Source organism: Pectinophora gossypiella, chromosome Z, assembly GCF_024362695.1.
Source record: "Pectinophora gossypiella chromosome Z, ilPecGoss1.1, whole genome shotgun sequence".
NCBI lineage: Eukaryota > Metazoa > Arthropoda > Insecta > Lepidoptera > Gelechiidae > Pectinophora > Pectinophora gossypiella.
This window is the reverse complement of record NC_065433.1, coordinates 25854062-25871581: the sequence shown is the minus strand read 5'-3', so window position 1 is coordinate 25871581 and position 17520 is coordinate 25854062. Positions and strand designations below refer to the sequence as shown.

The following is a 17520-nucleotide window of genomic DNA, read 5'->3' as shown; positions in this document are numbered from 1 at the left end:
CACAAGCTACAAGTTACAAGTACGTAAATAATACGTTTATCAATAAAATTAAAAGGATTGTAAAATATACTTGTGAAATAAATATTGACACTTGTAACATGTAATTTACATGTGCAGTTTTGATAAACAAATTCTTGTAATAATGTCAATTTTTACAAGTATATTTCTTGTAATACAGGGCTTGTAAGTTTTGTTAAACAGGGCACTGGAGTAGCGTGGTGGAGTACGCGACGTACTCATTCCCAGTGATGAGGGAAGATCTGGAACGTCACATACCATTATCATAAACATCAATAACTTTCAAATAAACCAATATCTTTGTATGTACTTAATCGATGTTGCCTATATCGAACGGAACTTCGTTAAATAAACTTCCAATCGAAGAAGTCATTAAATATTTATAATTGGACATAAATCACGGGAATCTGTTTTAATGAACTTGTGAATTAGTAATTTTGATATTTATTTTTTATAAGGTATGTAATAAACATAGGTATGTAAATTTGGTAACACCACATTATGTCGTCGTCGAATTATTTTGGACACCCTGGTTTTTCGTCAGGAGTTCTCGTATTAGTAACTTTATGCGCCTGAGACGATTGTTTATATAACTGGGCAGAAATCCTGATTACCACAAGTACCTACATACTAATAGCAGTAGTCACTTAGGAAGCGGATGACATAAGCTAATTTTAAACGATATCATCATCACTAAGTCGGTTGCTCTGACAGTAACAGATTCACCATTAAATTGATAATTACTACGTACCACGCTAACGAGGGAGTCTCAATATACAGGGTGTTAGTGACATCGTGACGAATACTGAGGGGGGTCATAATCTCAAGTGAAATTTTCCATCGTTTAATTCATGATTTTTTTTTAATTATTTTGGAAAATATCCACTTTATATTCATCATCAGCCCATTAACGTCCCCACTGCAAGGGCACGGGCCTTTGTTAGGATGGATACGAGTAGGAAGAACGGGCCTTAAACCATCACGCGGGCCCAGTGCGGATTGATGGTTATTAACGACTGCTAATGCACCAACCAACGGCTTAACGTGCCTTCCGAAGCACGGAGGAGCTCGAGCTGAAAACTTTTTTTGTGGTCACCCATCCTATGACCGGCCTTTGCGAAAGTTGCTTAACTTCAACAATCGCAGACCGAGCGCGTTTACCGCTGCGCCACCGAGCTCCACTTTATATTAACTCAGAATAATGAGCTGAATCATCCCCCTCAGTATTTGTTACGATGCTTACACCCTGTACAATGTACGTACAAGTATCCATACAAGTCGATAGGGTGTTAGTGACATCGTAACAGATACCTACTGAGGGGTATGATTCAGACCATGATTGTGAGTGAATATCAAGATTATCAAGTGGATTTTCCTCTCGGAAAATGTGTTTTAAATTATTATTCGTTCCATATTTTTGCGACGGAAAATTCTACTTGACATCAACTCAGAATCATGGCTTGAATCATCCATTAAAGTTTTCGTTACGATGTCACTAACACCCTGTGTATTTCACTTAGCGACCCGCCCCGGCTTCACACGGGTAAGTTGTACTAGTGCAAGAACGGGTGGAGTTCGGAGTCGATAGTTTTAAATAATAAAATACTTTCCCTACAAACTTTACCCCTTATTTCACCGTTTTGTAAAAGTTTGTGTAGAAGATAATTACATACGTTTTCATTTTCTAGTAATTTGAAAACTCTTCTAATAAGATTATAGACGTTTCATACATTGCCACCCCATTTTACGCCCTTAGGGGTTGTATCTCTCAAAATGCCGACTTCTTCTTCTATCGTATGGGCTGTGAGGTGAATTACGAACCTCATCAACCCTGGTGTCAGGGTTGCTATTGAGACGCTAAAGGCCCCTGACTGGGTAATGTAACGATTACTTACTTACATCACGAAAGTAACTCGGACCAACGGCTTAACGTGCCTTCCGAAGCACGAATCATCTTACTTTCAGACAACCAGGTAGCGTGTAATGTCCTAACCAAAGTAGAGGTCACAAAGTGATTTTTGTGATATGTTCCCAGCGGGATTCGAACCTGAGACCTCCGGATTGTGAGCCCAACGCTCAACCACTGGACCACAGAGGCCGTTAAAAAACCATGTCTTAGTGCTCACTAACCTACGTCAGAAAAGGAACCCCCATGCAAATTTGGCATTCCTAGCACTTGTTTACGTAGTTTCTGAGATTTCGTGATTAGCGAGTCAGTCAGCGAGTGAATGACCTTACGCTTCTACGTATCTATCATATATTAGTAAATATAACGTAATTTTCAAGGTCTTCTTCTTATAGAAGTAAGGTGGAACACCGACCACATGAACCTTGGTGTCAGGGTTATTACTGAACCGCCAAAGGCCCCTGACATGACATGTAACGACTACATACTTACATCAGTAACTAGTATATCATAAACTGCCTATATACGTCCCACTGCTGGGCACAGGCCTCCCCTCAATCAACCGGAGGGGGTATGGAGCATACTCCACCACGCTGCTCCACTGCGGGTTGGTGGAGGTGCTTTTTACGGCTAATAGCCGGGACCAACGGCTTAACGTGCCCTCCAAAGCACGGAATCATCTTACTTTTTCGGACAATCAGGTGATTCAAGCCTGAAAAGTCCTTACCAAACAAAGGACAGTCTCACAAAGTGATTTCGACAATGTCCCCATCGGGAATCGAACCCGGACCTCCAGATCGTGAGCCTAACGCTCTAACCACTAGACCACGGAGGCTGACTCAGTAATTAGTAACCGCGACCAATTGCTTAACGTGCCTTCCGCAGCACGGATCCTCTTACTTTTACATTTTCAAGGTAAATACTAGCTTGACTACAGCTTCAAAGATGACATGTACATTGGAATGTTTTATACTACTACTACTACATAGAATTTGGAGTACAGGACAACAGCCTCCGTGGTGTAGTGGTAAGAGCGTTAGGCTCACGATCTGGAGTTCCGGGTTCGATTCCCGATGTCGAAATCACTTTGTGAAACTGTCCTTTGTTTGGTAAGGACTTTTCAGGCTTGAATCACCTGATTATCCGAAAAAGTAAGATGATTCCGTGCTTCAGAGGGCACGTTAAGCCGTTGGTCCCGGTTGTTAGCAGTAAAAACACCTCCACCAACCCGCATTGGAGCAGCGTGGTGGAGTATGCTCCATACCCCCTCCGGTTGATTGATGCGAGGCCTGTGCCCAGCAGTAGGACGTATATAGGCTGTTTATGTTATGGAGTATAAGGACGAATGCACTAGTGGATATTATAAAAGTTTGTTGTTGTTTAAAAAGAGAACCCGAATAGGTGAAGAACTTTACATTCATATTGACCCGAATGTGAATCATCGGCCATATTATGTTCTGGGTTCTACCAATGTCAACGTACCTATTCGGTGGTGAACACACTTCCCTATATAGTTCGCGTACCTCGCTAGTTACGACACGCCACAAGGCCACCGATCTCGCACCATTTGAAAACAATAAAAACAATGAGTACAAAAACTAGAAGCTCTCATGTAGGTGGCAGCACTGTTGAGTGTTCCTAAATTTTGACAGTTCTCGTCTAAAATTCGTGATTCGTGTAAATGTGGAGCAACGTCGAGTGTATCCCGTCTAGGATGAGTGACCAAAAAGAAAAGCCATCATTTGGAAAAAAAGCAGTTTGATCGAAGCTTTTCTCAGTTTTCTTCTTTCTGATCTTTGGTGAATAAATATAACACTATGATTGTGTAGTTCTGATCTTTGGTGGATATAACACTATGATTTTGTAGTTAAACGCTGCGCAAAGGGTTACATCGTAAAATATAACCAAAACAGTAAGTATGTTTGTTTACTCAATAGTATGGGGAACTGTTAAAATTTAAGAACAACAGTAGCGACATCTGATGGGGGAAATAGGCAGTTTTATCCTCATTCATTAACATAATAATATAATATATGTATAACATACAGGGTGTTAGTGACATCGTAACGAAAACTTTGAGGGATGATTCAGACCATGATTCTGAGTTGATATCAAGTGGAATTTTCCGTCGCAAAAATCATGTATTTTTTTAGTTTTTTAAAATTATTTTCAATTCTATACATCATTCTTAATTCAAATCATATTAAAATTCTAAATTCATTAACCTCACACAAACAACAGGTCTCAGAACAGAAAAAAAGGCTTACCGCCCATGAGAGTAGCTAAGAGAATAATAGGTTCGTTTCCAAGTAGTCAAATCAGTTATTTTTTTACTAAATGTCATAACATGAAATTACCATTGAATTTGTATGTAAAAGCACACTGTGACGTTATAGAAAAACGTGATAAAATATCGGACTTATTATTTATTATGTTTTCTTGATAAAAATTCATAAATAAATTAAATAGAAAAAGAAATAATTTTTCGCTAATTTGAGTTGAGAAGAAGTCAGTAAACCATGATACCACAGTTTTCTAAAAAACAATTACTTACTACCATTTCCCTTGCAATTTAACCACTTTCCGGGTTTATGGAAAATGTGTTGTCTGGCGAGGAGATGAGGTGTAGAGTCGAATGGTGTTATCGGCCACCCAGGCGGTTCTCAGGCTGTCGCAGTTGGCACCTACCTGATAACATTGTAGACGAACTGATAACGTTATCGTACTAACACCAATTCAGATTTTGCATGTTCGGCTGATATTTAAAGTATTTCCTTAAAGTTGGTAGGTTGAAAGGTGTAAAAACATATATAAGTACGTTGCAAAATAAACTAGACATAAATTAAGAGCCGTATGTGAAAACAGAATCGAAATTCGTTGAAAAATAAAATAGCTACAGCCATCCGAAATTAAGAAGTTACAAAGAAATGGAAATGGGAAGTCGTTATGTCCTAAGTTCCTATTGCAGATGGATGGACAACAATGTTAGGACCACATTGCTCACATTGATCATTTAAGGGTTCGGAACCATTGATACAAATTTTCAAATTAAAAAATATCATTATTCTAATTTTTACATAACGAACGTTTCATCCGCCTAAAACTACACAAATACTAAATAGTTGTAAGTATATGAATGTTCGGAACCCTAAAAATCTGTCAACTGCCCCATTATGCTTAATACGGTTAATACACCAATTTGAATCAGGCATTATCGATATAAATCCGACCATTTACTTTTTGGTAAGCGACTTCTTGATAACTCACATACCTACGAATATGATTTTTATAACAATTCTCGCAACAAACACGTTAGTTTCAATCCAGGTCTAAAATTTCGGTCTCAATTTTACTCGGAAATAAACTATTGGGGAAAAAGAGGTTTTGTTGAAGATGGGCTTACGTAGTTTTCGATATGCTAGTTCCCTAGGTCAAAGATAAATTATGAAATTCTAAGTACTTACTTAATAAATAAAGACAGATTAAAGGTGTCAAAAAACGTTTTCTTTATCTATTTTTTAATAAATAAAAAAATGAAATAATTAATGCGACGTTTTGTCACTTTTTCTATGACGTCACAAGTTGCTTTTTCATACAAAGTCCATAGAAATATCGTGTTTTGACGTTTAGTAAAAAGTAACTGATTCGACTGGTGGGAATCTACCCTATTGCCATCAATAGTCAGGTGTTAGTCAAGTATAGAATGTCAAGCCTGCATGGAAGCAGGATGCCTGCTTGTAAATCTGTGTCCCGACAGATTATCTCTCTGCAAACACGAGATAAAGTGATGGATGTTGCCGCATCTAGGCCGGCGAGCTCTTGGAATATATTGCTATGCGTTCGTGTGATGCAGTTAGGTGAACATTTTGGAATTTCATAGGCATGTATAACGGCAGCTGCTACGTAAGTGAGAATCACAACGAGGTCGCATTATCATTTACGTACCTTTAGTCTTCTTCTTATCGTGTCGATGGCAAACTAAATAGTATCGGCCCAAAACTTGGCAACAAGTATGGCGCTATCTGCAGCGCTCATCACACCTTTAGTTGTCAATCGCCAATCCATTCCAAGTAAGTAATTAAATAAAATACGATCCACCAATAACATCTCGCGCGCATAATAGAATTGTGAGGACATATCACAAAAATCAATTTGTGATCCCTAGTTTGGTTAGGACATTACAGGTTGATCACCTGATTGTCCGACATTAAGATGATCCGTGCTTCGGAAGGCAGGTTAAGCTGTTACTCCGGAGTTACTGTGTACTGTAGTCATTACATGAGCCATGTCAAGGGCCTTTGGCGGCTCAGTAATAACCTTGACACCTTGTAATTAGAAATAGTTTATTATAAAAAGGCGCCACAAACAAAAAAGACAATAACATCATATCAAATTTCCACTAAACAATTTCAAAAAAGTCAATCCAAGTAAAAAATAGAGTACATAGACTTAGTTTTAATCTGGTATGAAAGTGGCGTGTCCGTTTCGAGATTTTGCTTAAGAAAATTACATACGAATGTCTATTTTCAAAAATGTGCTTTTAACGTTTTCACCATAAGACGAAGATATAAGTATTAATTTGTCAACCAATCCATCTTTTGACTGCGATCAAGACAAAACCCTGCATTTTAGGTAGGTTGTATATTTCCAAATTCGGAGTTCTTATGTCATCACTCCATATAAGTACTTATCGATCGGAATTAGCATCATTGACCAATTACGATGCTCTTAATTGTATGTATCAGACAGATTGGCCAAACCAAAGATCCTATACATGTATTATGTATGAAATCATAACTATTCATAACCATTGCTTGAGAATATTTATAACATCGGTTATGGTAAGGCGGGGTAATAAGGCACGAATCAAAGTGCTTACTCTTGTAGTTTTCTGTCTGTTTCCATTAATTATTTGTCCCTATTCAGTGACGGATTAGCCTGTAAGCAAAAAAATATAAGTTTAAGAATTCAAATCCGATTACGGAAAAAGCGCGCTCTAAAAGTATGAAACAGGAAAATAATACTCCGAAATTCTTTTAAATACCTACATACTTAGCAGTAAAACACATAACCCTCCTTTTGGTTCGTCGTAGTCGGGTAAAGATAAACTACTAGGGGCGTTACTAAGTCTATCTAGGCACAGAATAAAGAATGATACTATGTATAATACGGTAACTATCCGCCCCGCAGCAGTTTGCAACGGGCGCCGCGCGCCGAGATAGATTTACGTCACCCTCTCTGGGTCTTACTTTAGTCTAAATATCCAGCGGTTAAGGAGTAAAAGAGCCCGCGTGGGCTATCTGTCTCGCTCGCACTTACGCGGTTAGACGGCGCACGGTAAGAATGAGAGATTTTTGTATGCAGTATCCGGTGTGCGACCCAGGTGCCGTTTGTTCGTGAAAAATGAAAACCTACAGAATCGGAACAGAACAATAGACTACACACAAACCAGAAAAATGGTTTCGTTTCAAGTAGAAATCTCTTTTGACAGACCAGGGGGGGTTAAAATGGCCACATTGAAGCAATTCATCTATGAAAGCAATATTGCAATTTGACATTTGCGCATATAAAAGTAAGTGCGCAATGCAAACCACTGTCAAAAAGCAATATTGCTTTCTTAGATGAATTGCTTCGATGTGGCCATTTTACCCCCCCAGGAAACGCATAATGGCCCACAACGCATAATGGGCCACCTTAGAGTCTAAATGCGGAAAACAGAGCCCACTAACCCCCCCAGGAAAACGGATACATTGGTGATTTGTAGTTATGCCGTCTTTACAAAAGCACCCACTAAGTCCGGCACTGCCGATGTCCCACGCATTTGAAGGCCAATTATATCGGAAATATATAGCGTTTTTACGCACCGACACGTTTAGCACGCAGATCATTTATTTAAGCTGAATGATAGTAAATATTAGTAATAATCCTGCGACACCTACATAATGACGTTTAACTATATTTATGATCGGAACCGTGTTTTGCCACGGCCCATTGTCAAGGTATAAAATAGTGCACGTTTTATTAAGACAGATTAATACCGTCGTAACTTTTAATAAAAAAATATGTCTACCTAATAACCTGCCTGCGTACTAAGAACATAAAAAAAAACACTTTTTATGTTTTGATTTTCCCCAAAGGGCAAAGGGAACTATGCCCATACAGCCATGTCTTATGTGTTTTTTCTTGATAATGATTAATGAAATGATGAAAGGTGATGACGATGAATGATGAAACCTAAGCCCCCACCCTCGGAGCAGACTCCTACTCCGAACCCCAAACGAATTAACGCAAAAGTCCGCATATTTCAAGTTATGAAGCGGTTTCTTAATTACACTTTATTTACTAAATATTCCGATAACTTAATGCGATTGTTAACCACAAAACACCACTTCGTATTAATGAATTGAATAATCTACATAATGATGTAGATTATTTAATGAAGAAAGCTACCATGTCGTTCACTTCCCGCCAAAACGCCTTACACATTGTTACAATACAATGTTATATGCGCAAATGTCAAAATACTATAATACTGTTTTGATGAGTTGTTTCAATGTAACCTTTTTAGACACCCACAGGTATGTTATATTTAAACCGAAAACATAAAACGTGTTTAGCTTTTGTCATCCCAAGCATCTGAATATTCTGAATAGGCTAGTTTCCAACTAGTCAAATCAGCTTTTTACTAAACGTCAAAACACGAAATTGCTATGGTATGGAAAAGCACACTGTGACGTCATAGAATAACGTGAGAAAATGCCGCACTTATTATTACGGATTTCTTGATTAAAAATAATAAATAAGTTAAAAAGAAAAAGTTTTTCGTTAGGTTTAGATCTGTCTTTATTCATAATTTATCTTGAACCTAGTACACGACCCAATTGACGTTGTGAAATATAATCACTTAAATATAATAGAAACAATATTTTATGATTACGACTTATGTTAAGTATTTAATTAATGCCACTCGTAAAATGACATACGTATGGAGGAAATTGTAAAACAATTGCTCAAGAATATTTTACTGGTATGTCTTGTACGACGTTTGAGAACACATGGTCCTGTGGACCTCGCAATACTAGTCAACGCTGCTCCGTTGGGTTGGTGGACAAACTGAGAAGCCCCGAAACCCTAAGCAATTTAGGAAACGAATATTTCTAAGTATTTAAGAATTGGCCTTGTTGAGAATGGTCCAATTACGACTCGACCCATTTAAAAAATTGGGCCTTACGAGTATTTGGCTAAACCCGGCAAATAGATATTCACCGTTTAGCATACGGTAAACTACCAGATTTTCACAGTTGTATCAATATTTTTCGATTCACGTGTATTAGAACGGAAATTAAAGCCAATACAATGTTGAACTATTTGAAGGAGACTCCGCCGTGGTCTCTCATACAATGGAGGTTGTTTGTGTAGGGACATGACACTTGTGCATACATTGTTTTCGTCGTCAACATGTTCGGCGATTCTGTCCATTAGTCTGGCTGTATCGTTACTCAAATCGAGAATTAAGTTTTATTCATCTCCGAAGTACTGGGAGTTATTAAAGGATTCGTTCATTTATCACCTCGGATGTGCCGTTATCATAATCATCACCATCATCTCCCTAGCGTTATTCCATTATTCACAGGGTTCGTTGACCTAACCTGAAGATTTGTGAGGTCCGGGTTTTTACAGAAGCGACTGCCTGTCTGACCTACCAACCCGAAGAGATAAAATAAAATAAAGATAAAATAAAGAAAAATACTAACGTATAGACCGGACATTCTCCGCCCCGCGCCAATTCCGAGATAGCTTTACCTCACCTCCCCGCTTGGTCTCACTTTAGTCTAGTCGCCGTAAGTCGTTAAGGAGTAAGTGAGTGTGCTTGGATTATCTGTACTTATAAAAAACATAGAACACATCCAGCTGCTTGTCTTCCCGGGCATATCGTAAAAACCGACAGAGGGATTGTGTTCTCTAACATGATGGACTAATGTTATGGGCGATAGGTTGATCCCTTACCACCATAAGGTTTATCATATCCAGCTTGCGACTACGTATCAACAGTGTCTGCAAGTTGTCTTTGATTACTTGTGGCTCTGCCCACTCCATTAGGGATTACGGGCGTGAGTTTATGTTTGTATGTATGTTGGATTATCTGTCTCCCTCGCAGTTACACGTTAAGGCGGCACACGGCGACTATATCTCAATTAGGGTGGTCAAAGGTACATCCACCACACGATGGACTAAGTACCCACACTTCACCGAGCTTTCTGTTAGATCAATGTGATATGTGGTCGCCGTCTATAATGGTCAAGCCAACTATGTTAATGCGTTAATGAAAACTGCACTTTTTTTTAATTTTGATGTGGCTTTGAACACCCTGAGTGATCATGTCGGCCTCGTAGGTGCTTTCTCTTACCTATCCCTCAGGCAAAGGTTAGGTCAACCAGATAATATGAACTAAAAGCCTTACATGATAGTGGCTCTGCCAACCAGCAATTGACTTCTTCGTTGTGAAGAAAACCATGAGAGCGAAACACAACACACACACACACACACACACACACACAACCCACACACACAACACACTACAAACACAACAACACTTCTTCTCACATCTGAAACTGCACTTAAGATAAATTAAAAATTCCGGTATCGGGGTGATGATGATACTTCACAGTCGATTTCGACTACAGCGACAGCAGCTGGTGGATTCATTGACGGTTGTCATTCAAGAGCTTGGAAAGTCTGCTCTCTGGTGTGCTCTGTGATGGCTCACATAGCCAATTTTATGACTCGTATACTTATGTAAATATGTATTATATTATATATTCAAAATTAAAAAATATTTATTCTTCAAAATTGGCTTACATAGCGCTTTTCGTACGTCAAAAATTACATATAAGTAAGTAACTAGCAGTAAAACTACTACCACATCGGAAGTTGTATCGCTGAGGAAAAGACGTAGCCAGAAATCTCCCAACACAACATAATTATATTCTTTACAAAGTAGTAAATGCGTATACGCAGTCGCAGTCCTTCTTACACATTGCACTTTGACCCTGTGGGCTGCGTCCTTCCCCTTTGAGATAACACGACCTATATTGTTTGTTTGGTGTAACACTCTGATCCATCTGCGAGCGAAATTCTGACAGTGAATTGATTGACAACCTTAGATGGTCATTATCTCATCTATTGTGTAGAATTAATGAAAAAGGGCCTCCCGTGGTCCAGTGGTTTGAGCGTTCAGCTCACGATCCGGAGATCTCGGGTTCAAATCCCGGTGGGGACATATCACGAAAATCACTTTGTGATCCCCAGTTTGGTTAGGACATTACAGGCTGATCACCTGATTGTGCGAAAGTAAGTAAGTGTTTTGGAAGGCACGTTAAGCCGTTGGTCCCGGTTACTACTTACTGATGCAAGTTAGTAATCGGTACGTATGAGCCATGTCAGGGGCCTTTGGCAGCTCAATATTAACCGTGACACCAGGGTTGATGGGGTTGGTAATCCACCTCACAATCCACACGATAGAAGAAGAATGAAATAGGTAACATTATGAGAGAACAACACACCATAACTTCACGCCCGGGTAGCCAGAGGTGTGTACAAACACCCACTTTAAGTCCCATGTAACAGGGGGCGAGCCTTTTGCCATTTATTGGACACAAGTCCGTGAAACCACGTGATATCAATTATCTATGATCCAGAGAAAGAAAAAAAAATTCCTGGATGACATTCTCCTTTATTTTCAATCCAGTACATACATACATACATAAACTCACGCCCGTAATCCCTAATGGGGTGGGCAGAGCCACAAGTAATCAAAGACAACTTGCAGCCACTGTTGATACGAAGTCCAAAGATGGATATGATGAACCTTATGGTGATAACGGATCAGCCTATCGCCCATAACATTAGTCCATCATGTTAGAGGACACAATCCCTCTGTCGGTTTCAATCCAGTCTTATAAATATTTAAAAAAATGACCCAAGAATAAACAAAACAAACGGGGTGAGCTAAATAAAACCGTTTAAAAAAATGCAATCCCCCCTTTAAGCAGAGAAGGTGTGAGGTAATAATAGTGTAGCTGTTATGAAGTCAGATGACTAACCTTGTAATAACATGGTAATATGAAGCGGTCTGTGACGTATTTAAACTGACAAGAGAGAAAACATTGAGGAAGGACATGTTATACGGCCACCATAAAATGCAATCGGGGCCACGAAACTCGACGTTTACATTAAGACGTTTAGTACTTTTTAATCTAAGGCCTGAGGCAGAGGAGCTCGGTGGCGCAGCGGTAAACGCGCTCGGTCTGCGATTGTTGAAGTTAAGCAACTTTCGCAAAGGCCGGTCATAGGATGGGTAACCACATAAAAGTTTTCATCTCGAGCTCCTCTGTGCTTCGGAAGGCGCGTTAAGCCGTTGGTCCCGGCTGCATTAGCAGTCGTTAATAACCACCAATCCGCACTGGGCCCACGTGGTGGTTTAAGGCCCGGTCTCCCTATCCATCCATAGGGAAGGCCCGTGCCCCAGCAGTGGGGACGTTAATGGGCTGGCGATGATGATGATGAATCTAAGGCATTTGTATAAAAAACACGCACAGTAAAACACACAGAAAATGCACCCACGCGCGTTCGTGCGGATAAATTGTTGTGTGTTAGACTGTGCGTGTTTTCTATACAAACGGAGATACTTACAAGCAACGGAAGAACACGCATCCACGCGCTACGCTGCATCTTGCGGGGCAGTGTGAGAATCGCCTTAATGCCTAGAAGCCGCTAAGGAGTAAGAGGAGAGCGGGCGGACTGTCTGTCTCACTTGCACTTACGTGGTAAGGTGGTACACAGTAAGAATGAGATTTATGTATGAACATTCGTGCTAGAATTGTGGCTACAAACCTATAACAGTTTCTTAAGAGATTGCCAGCCCATGGCTCGTATAGATGTTACATGTTAAGAGAAACATCTCATGCAACTTTGAGTACATACCCGGGATGATAAGCAGCTGACCGCATTCTTTGATTTCCCTTTCCTACTCCAGCAGATCGAAAGAGCAAAGATGTTAGGAATCTATAATTAGACACGTAACTGACAACACAAACTTGAGTAATTACTACGAATAAATGTAGGGTAAGAAATTATAATATAGTTTGGCAGTTCTAAAACTGTTTTCATTAATTGTAAATCATTTGTAAGTGAATGACGGCACTATTTTTAGAGCTGTGAAACTAAAATAAAAAAAATATATAAATTAAAAATTAAAAAAGAAACCCCGGCCAAAAAAACGTAAGTACTCAATTAAGTATTATGAAAAAAGGTTAAAAATGCTAAACCCTATAAAAATCAAAAAATAACTTATCCCACATATGCTTGCAGCAAACTGAGCGTGCATTCCTATCACACTTAACAAACGACCTGATGACCTTGAACACCTGAACCGATTTCCACTAAACATAGCTAAGAACACTCTTGACTGATATACCTTTCAAACAAAGAAAGCCGCATTAAAATCGGATCATCCGTTTGGGAGCTACGATGCCACAGACAGACACATACACATTTACACAGACACGTCAAACTTATAACACCCCGTCGTTTTTGCGTCGGGGGTTCATTAAGTAGCGTTTATTTGCCGTATCTATTAAAAACAGCGTGCTCTATGGCCTCATAGCGCATAGCGGAGGGTCATATTATGACGTCCTACAGATTCTCTGAAGGAGCTGCATAGCATTTGATACCGGCGTTACATCAACAGTGTTGTTCAAACAAGTTCATTATAGTACTAACATAATTTCCATAGAAAAATACGGAGATTTCAAATTAATGGGGGAAAGTTTATAAACATTATTAACCTAGGTTAAAAAAGGAGGTCTTCACTATAGTGACGATATTATTCTGTCATTTAGCTAGGGAATGCAATCCCGACTCGAGATCGCGAATTCGAGATCCCGCGGGATTGTAAATATCAATCCCGCGAGATCTTGAAATTTTCGGGATCGAAAATGTAAGGTTAGGATTGCTGAAAACAATGAAATATTTATTAAAAGAAAACAAAACGTTTATTCTTCAAACTTTTAATTTGAAGCGATTTTAGCCTGGCCCTATTTGGCGTTTTATATCGGATCGTGTTAAGTTTTGCATCATAATTATATTATCTATTACTAATTTGCTGTGTAAATACAGTTATAGGTCATTGCTCCGTAAAATGAAGGACGTAATATACGAACCCGATTACTCTAGCCATTTCAGGACCCGGATTACGACCCCACCGGCGTGGTCGACGATTTAACTCAATGAGCGCTTATCGCTATCGACCCACTAAGGTCGATTAATTCTTTCAAATATTTTTCCTCTCAGACTACGCCCTGAGCCGAGGTTCGCGCCCAACTGGGCACTCTCAGGCCTGTTCTCTTAAACGTTGTACCGGATGAGAACCTTCAGCGCTCCCCATTTGTCCAGCCAAGTCTTTAATGCCATCTGCGGCAAATCTACAATAAGTCACGTTAAAACAAAGCTCCGTAAAACTGCGCCAAAATAGTTTGTACCTACGTCAATATTTACAAATAGGTACTCGTATATTCTATCAGCTTGTAGCATTTTTACCGACTTCAAAAAAGGAGGAGGTTCTCAATTCGACCGTATATTTTTTTTTTTTTTTTTTTTTTTTTTTTTTTTTTTTTTTTTTATGTTTGTTCGGGCATATCTTCGTCGTATATGAACCGATTTTGATAATTCTTTTTTTGTTTGAAAGGAGATATACCCAAGGGGGTCCCATGTCAAGGAAGTCAGGATCTGATGATGGAAGACCAGAGAAATCGAGGGGAATTTTCAAAAATCGTAGGAGCGACTAGTGCGTTTGTAAAGTCATATTGATCGGATCGATCTTTAGGCTTCGGAAAAACTTCCCGACCTTCGAAAACTGGTCAGCATCAGGGAGATACCCTATGGCCTGGCAAAACTATACAACCTGGAGCAATTTTTCTTTCACGAAACGTATTTAAATCTTGATCAAATTCAATCGCCGGTGCAAAAAAACAAAATGGCGGAAAAAAAAGATGGCCGCCATACAAAATTTTGTCGATTTTGGAAGAAGCCCGTTTGGGTAAAAATAATGTATGGGGCGCTTACTCAAAACGTCATGTAGAGTACGGAAATACTTTCTGGTCACCAAAAACTGCTCCGCATCAGAGAGATACTCTACGGCCTGGCAAAACTATCGCACGTGAACCAATATTTCTTTCAGAGCACTTATTTAAATCTTGGTCAAATTCCATAGCGCGTAAAAAAAAAACAAAATGTTGGAAAAACAAGATGGCCGCCATACACAATTTTGTTTTTTCAGAAAATGTCTCGCGATATAAAATATATATCGGGGTTGTGATCGGATCGTCATGTTAAGTATGGAAATACTTCCCGATTTTCGAAAACTGCTCCGCATCAGGGTGACACCCTACGGCCTGGCGAAACTATCACACCTGAACCAATTTTTCTTTCACGAAACCTATTTAAATCTTGGTCGAATTTAATGGCCGGTGAAAAAAATACAAAATGGCGAAAAAACAAGATGGCCGCCATACAAAATTTTGTTTTTCCAGAAAATGTCTTGGGGGTAAAAATGATGTATAGGGGTGTGATCGGAACGTCATCTTTGAAAACTGCTCCCAATCAGGGAGACATCCTACGGCCTGGCAAACCTATTGCACCTGGATTTTGTTTGTTTCCACGACACCCATTTAAATCTTGGTCAAATTCTGTCGCCGGTGAAAAAAAAACAAAATGGCGGAAAAACAAGATGGCCGCCATACGAAGAGGGACAGTTTCGAATAAACAGGACACGCGAGCTGCTTTAGCAGCGAGCGAACCACGCGAAATCTACTGTATCTATATGTGTGCGTGAGTGTGTATGATAGCAGCTTCCACTGACAACCACATGTGTGTATGTGTGTGTGTGTGTGTGTGTGTGTGTGTGTGTGTGTGTGTGTGTGTGCGTGTGTGTGTGTGTGTGTGTGTGTGTGTGTGTGTGTGTGTGTGCGTGTGTCTGTGTGTGTGCGTGTGTACGTGCGCGTGTGCTCGTGTGCGTGTGCGCGTGTGTGAGTGTGTGTGTGTGTGTGTGTGTAAACATGTTCATCAATAATAATTGTGATCACTACTAATCATATATTATTATATATCAATATAAATCAGAAAATCTGTCTGTCTGCATCCTTGCTCAGTCTAACCATCACTTAAAATCGTAAAATAAAATAAAATTTTTAACAAAAAAAAAACCGACTTCAAACGCAAAACTAAAAAGCAATAAATAAATTTACTTCGCACAAAGTAATTAGTACGTATTTTCAATTAGTTAATTAATTTTATAAATCTGAAGTCGGTGCCAAGTAAATGCTACAACAACCCTACTACAATATCAAATTACAATGTACACACAATATTGTTTAATACCTATATCAAAGCAATTACAAAACAATGTCAAACAAAAAATTACAAAACAATCAGTATTGAAAAATATAAGAATCGGTACTTCGTTGTAGCATTTCCTTGGCACCGGCTTCAAATTTATAAAACTAATTAACTAATTGAAAATACGTACTAATTACTTTGTGCGAAGTAAATTTATTTATTGCTTTTTAGTTTTGCGTTTGAAGTCGGTTTTTTTTTTGTTAAAAATTTTATTTTTAGCATTCAGGTAAACCTAGATAAAACAAGGTGTACTACGAGCTACCTAGTAAGCTTATAGAATAGTTGGAGTGGCTGAATAGTATATACAGGATGCTACAAAAGTACGTTATGCCAGTTAGAGGCAACAGAACTCTGATGTAAGTATAATAGAAGTTTCATTAGAGATTTTAAAATGTAGGGCTGGTTCTCCCTTCGTGGGTTGGAAGGTCAGACAGGCAGTCGTTTCTGTAAAAAACCGGACCTGTCACATCTGAGAAAAACGGGATAACGCTAGGGACATGATGATGATGATTAATATTAGATTTTAAAATTTTCGAAATTGTTTTCGAATTATTGTTTGGATCATAAGTGATTATATGTGCTCAGTGGTGAAGGAAATTATCGTGATGAATGTGGGTTTCCTCCTCGTATTGGGCTGGTATTCAACCTGGACATGTAAAATCATCAGATTAGGTAAGCAGACCCTGTGAAAATGTGAGTAAATTAATTAACAACAACATTTTTAAAAACATTTCAAGTAGGAAGGTCATCACCATGACCTATTGAGGTCATTTCCGGGTCAACATACTCAAATGATAAGTGTTTGGACATAATATATTTATTTTTTAATAAAAAAGTAAAACGTTTTGACAAAGGTTTCTTTTTAAAATTAATTATAACAGTTAATCAAATCAAATGATTTATTCGCGTAGGTTTTGTCAACAATTGGTAGGTTTTATGTTCTAAGTATCACATAATCGGTTAGATATAAGCATGCGAAAATTTAGGAGGTAATTAGGGACTTAATTAACTACTTACTATAAATCTAATAAAAAAATAACAAATGTACAATCATCATCATCAATTTAAGAGCCACGCTCTTATCGGTGCAGCATTTTCTACTTGCTACTTTTTTTAGGGAAAAATAGGGCAGTGGTTTCCCA

The 17520-nt window shown here is 38.9% G+C and overlaps 1 protein-coding gene across 1 annotated transcript in view; it reads left to right on the top strand.

The window, feature by feature from the left end:
* The window catches only part of LOC126380377 (fibroblast growth factor 5), a 176507-nt gene that overhangs the window by 35499 nt on the left and 123488 nt on the right, over window positions 1-17520 (top strand). The gene's annotated exons all lie outside the window — the stretch shown is intronic.